Source organism: Ruditapes philippinarum, unplaced genomic scaffold (genome assembly GCF_026571515.1).
Source record: "Ruditapes philippinarum isolate M1 unplaced genomic scaffold, ASM2657151v2 ctg6251_1_1_1_1, whole genome shotgun sequence".
In the NCBI taxonomy this organism is placed as follows: domain Eukaryota; kingdom Metazoa; phylum Mollusca; class Bivalvia; order Venerida; family Veneridae; genus Ruditapes; species Ruditapes philippinarum.
This window is the reverse complement of record NW_026865907.1, coordinates 18,410-23,531: the sequence shown is the minus strand read 5'-3', so window position 1 is coordinate 23,531 and position 5,122 is coordinate 18,410. Positions and strand designations below refer to the sequence as shown.

At 32.2% G+C, this 5,122-nt stretch overlaps 1 long non-coding RNA gene across 1 annotated transcript; it reads left to right on the top strand.

Moving 5' to 3' along the window:
* The first annotated feature begins 265 nt into the window (after positions 1 to 265).
* LOC132730706 (uncharacterized) lies at positions 266 to 4,141 on the top strand. The gene is made up of 2 exons (XR_009625788.1): positions 266 to 2,327; positions 2,581 to 4,141. It is a non-coding gene; the product is annotated as an uncharacterized LOC132730706 (long non-coding RNA).
* The last annotated feature ends 981 nt before the right edge of the window (positions 4,142 to 5,122 follow it).

Here is a 5,122-nt window from a genome sequence, read left to right as displayed (position 1 = left end):
TTTCGAATAGTCGAGCGTTACTGTCCTCTGACAGTTCTTGTTTTATTTCTTCTGAATTTTGATAATATTTTCTTTTTATTGTCATTTATTTATGGAAAGGATTCATACTTTGACTATTAAAGTTATAAAAAAGGAAACATTAAGATTTGTTTAAACGTTTCTTTGTTTGCTTTTAGAAAAAGTAAAAAGTAGAGCATTGCCCCTGCCCGGCGGTAGCTTTTGTTACTTACCACAGTATTGAAATGATTCCTTTTGATAATCGGGAATTATTTTGCATGAAAATTAATGCGCCTGTCATTTGACCATCTTTACGCAGTGATCTCCCCTTGAATTTTTCGGCGTTAGTTTACACATAAAGAGAAGTAACCGCTTCAAAAAGGTGGACTACTTTCGGCACTTGCAATTAACAGCATTAGAGTCTGAAATTCGCTACCATTATTTGTTTGGTCTGACGACCCAAACAAATAAAAATCATTCAAAAAATAAAACCAGACCACAAGATAATTTTCTTTGGACTTGCCACAAAATATGAGGCCAATTTTTATTCATTATAAATTTATGTTTTACTTATTTTCAAATTGTCCATTTATAAAAGTTGTCCAGTTAAAATTGTACATATTATTTTACATTTCAGATGTTGGTAGTGATCCACCTATCAGAGAATCTTCTACAGCCATTAGAAATCAGCTGGTTGGTGTAGCAGTCAATGTTTTGCTGCTTGCCATTTCTCATAATGGGTGCTTGTTTTTAGAATTTGTAAATGTTAAACATGTTTTAATGTGTGTTGTTATGATGCGAACATGATTATAAACAATCTGTGATCATTATGAAATTATTATCACTTAAACGTGTCTTGTCATCTTTAGAAAGAAGAGGAGATAGTTATATATTTTTATATACACCTTCATGATAAGTTAGCCATAGCTATGTGTCTATCGCAACGGCGTTGGAGTATTCATCACAGAAATGATGGATAAAAAATGGCTGTTTGCTGTTGTCAGTAAGTTTATGACTGAATTTTACTTAATGTTTTAATGTTTTACTAGTGAGGTGGGAGCCTACATATATATTCTTCCAACTTATAACATGGACATTGTGCAATACATTGTTATTTATACAAACAGTTCTGTACAATTTCACGTGGGGACGCCACTTTTTCCTAATTTTGGTTAAAACATGTACAAATGTGTGCACAAAGACCCCTAAATACAAGGGCATCGCATCATATGTATGATACTTGCACAGAACAACCATATTTTCGAAATTAATGGACCCACCGCTTCTGCAAAAGTTATGGACAGTGTGTATAAACCAGATTTTAAAACTGATAATAGCTTTTCTTTCTATATTTGATATCTGAATATATGAAATATTTAAATCAAACATCTATTATAGTATTTTTTTTTATTTAAATCTCAGTGAATCTACATTAACTGATTCTATAGAAACGTAGCAGTTTTAGAATACATGTACATTGTATAATCTTACATGTATATGCTAATAGATTTTTATGTTGACTTTTGACATTTGAATACTTTAAACTATAAGGGGTTTCAGTATAGATTTTTTTTTTCTACTTTTTAGCTCACCTGAGCACAAATTGCTCAAGATTGAGCTTTTGAGAATACTCTGCGTACATTGTACATCCTTCAAAAATGGTGTCAAATTCTTAAAACAACATCTCCTACTATACCAAAAGGCTAATATTGTTAAAACTTAGGAATGTTCCTGGCATGGTACTCTTTAAAAATTGTTCATTCCATACTATGCTAAATTCTGGATGTCATGGCAACAGAAAGAAAAAACTTAAAAAATCTTCTTGTAAAAAAAAAACGAAAGAGCTACTGTAGAGCCTACATGTATATATTAAGCATGAAACATCTTCTTATGGCTGTCTACCGAGTTTGTTCAAATAGTCAGCATTAGCCCTGTCATTGATTTTCCTTATAAGTATATAGTAAAAACTAAAAATAATTTCTTGTATTAAACTGAAAGAGCTAGAGCTTGCATATTAAGCGTAAAACATATTCTAGTGGGTGTCAAATAAAAGCTTTTGGGTCAAAATTGGCCCCACCCCAGGGGGTGATATTATAAATTCTTCTAAAAATCCAGAAGAGGTAGAGCTTAGATATGAAGCATGAAACATCCTCTAGTGGGTTTCTACCAAGTTTGTTTAAATAAAAGCCCGGAGGTCAAAATTGGCCCCGTTCAGGTTTCATTGATTTTCTTTATATGTAGCCCCCCCCCCCACCTTTAGTGTTAAAACAAAGAAAACTTATTCTATTATACTATAGAGGCTTTAGCATAGATATTTGGTATGATACATTGTCTGGTGGACCTCTACAAAAAATTCAAATAGTAGTCCTCAGTTCATATGTATATGTAAAAAACTTCTTCTCTAAATCTACAAGAGCTAAAACTCAATTTCCATAGCAACTAGGGACTTCGTAGCAAACATTAACTTTCCATAGCAACCAGTGAATCTACCATTGAATTTTATAGCAAGGAAACTATTTATTTTTGTATAACAACCAGCGACTTCTTATGTTACTGTTGTTTTCCCTTAGCAATAGCAACCAGTAATGTCTTTTCGGGTGCACTATTTCAGATACAAATATATACGAGGGCTGTCCGGAAAGTTCGTAGACAAGGCTATGAAATTATTATAAACAGTCATATCAATATGATGATTGGATATTTTGCTAAAGTTTTTATTTGCTACATATTTCTAAATTAAAAGACATGATGAAATAAACATATGTAAAGCGCCGATCACTATGGCAACATGATCAAGGAATCACGGAGCACTTGATTTCATAACGATAGCTACTCGAATAATAAGTTGCTAAAAGTTGTAATTTTAACGCAAACTCTCCTTTTAATTTTGTGGCCTCATAGGATACTATTACATGATGTAAAGTGTAAATTATGACGTCATACGTAAATAAACAGCTTGTAAAAGATGATTATAGGCAATGAAGGTGTGTAAATTTTGTGTTGCAAAAATGACGTCAAATTCACGGACGGAGCATTGAATGATATTTAACTTCATAGCAACGCTAATATGAGCCAACTGAGATTTTAATCTTAACTTTTAAAAACAAAATCAACCATAAAATGTTAAAGGCAACTTGTGTTTAAATGTCAAACAAGATTAAGAAGCGGTGATGACAGGATGTCGTATAAGAAACGCTCCAGACGACCAAAAGTAGCATGGCCGAAATATCGTAGATTGCGTTACAATTTTTGAAAAAGGCAAACATCTCACACACTATATGGGAACCATTGACATCTTTGATTTTAAATAATAATTTTAAATATGAAATTCATGAAGTAATAGCAAAGAACATTACATGTATTAAGTATACGCGAGACAGGTACCATGGCTATTGAAATCGGAAGAAATTGAAATGTTGGTAAACATGAAGTTAATTTGACGCCGTTGACGCTGTCAAAGTGCTCCATGACGATGTATGTATGTTATATGTAAATACTGTTAAAATACAAACGTAAGTCACAGTTCAATAATTTTTGATAAATGTGTTCGCTAGATATGTATATTTATGCTGAAAAAATTTGTACAGCGTATGTATTGTTATACAATAAAAATGAAGATGTATATGAACTTTCCGGACATATACTCGTACTTGTTCATATCAGTTTATGATTTAGATTTTATATCTGCTTTCGCTTTTAGTTTACAATATTACTTGTCTCTTGTCATGGAGAGTATTAATATTGAGGTAAGCGATATTAGGGTCATCATGACCCTCTTTAATCAGTTATAACAGTGTAACCTAATGTCTCTCAGGTTATCAAACATCAGTTTGTTTCTACAATGGGATCAGACAGATATTTGCACTGAAATAACTCTGAAAGTGTTAGAATAGTTAGTAATTTGTTAATGGTCTTACTTGTTAAAGAGAACTTTCTTCAACTGTTACAGTAACCACATTTTATTTATTGTATAGGTATTAATTAGTTAATCATTTATAACTTGTTTTCTAGTTACTTGTTTATTATGTTATTATCTTGGCATTTTATGAAAACAGCATGCATGCAAATTAAATAGTTTAGCATCCATGACAGGGGATCAGTGTAAAATTCTAAACCACAGACTTTAATTAAAACTGAATTATTATATATTTTTTCTTATTTATACAGATATATCACTGTCTACAGATACCAGTGAAATATTGCTAGCATTTACATGGAACTAAGACATATTCTGAAGAAAAAAACAACTTTCCCTGTGTTTAAGCGGAGTTTAATTTTAAAAAGTCAATATGTCTAATGAGCTACATATATTCTGGCGAGATTAATATGTGTCCGATAAAACAAATTTTAATTTGTTTTGCAGGAGAAACTGGCAGAACACTATTTTCACGTGCATGCACAGACCAGTACATTTGTGTATTTTTTATGAAACCTTTCAGTGTAATTTTATAGACTTTCATGTCAATAAGAAAAAGAGGTCAAAACTTTTATATTTTTAACTCACCTGAACACAAAGTGCTCAAGGTGAGCTTTTGTGATCGCAATTTGTCTGGCGTCCGTCAGTGCGTCCCTGCGTCCGTCATCAATTTTTTATAAAAACAACTTCTTTATAGACACCACTGGGCCAAATGTGATGAAATTTTCCTGGGATTTACCTAGCAAGAAGCTCTATTAAAATTGTTCAAATTGTTCTGCTCAATTGAACATCTTGGTCAGGAGGGTGAAAAAAAGATTTGTGAAATGAAATCTTTAAAAAAAAATCTCCTGAAAGTGCAAGGCCTAGAGCTTAGATATTTTCTATGTAACATCATCTACTGAAACTCTACAAAAATTGTTCAAATTATAGCCCCGGGGTCAAAATTGGCCCGCCTGGGGGTCTTTGATTTTCGTTATATACATATAAATCTTCTTGTTAAAAACAGAGAGCTAGAGCTTAGATATTTGGCATGAAACTTCTTCTAGTGGATGTCTACCAAGTTTGTTCAAGTAAAAGCCCTAGGGTGAAAATTTTAGAGTAATTGCTCTTTGTTTATTTTCATACTTTATTTTTGTCCAGGCCATTTCTCCTAAATTATAAAAGCTGTTCATTTGTTCATTGGATGATAGATCTTAATGAGAAGAAGTG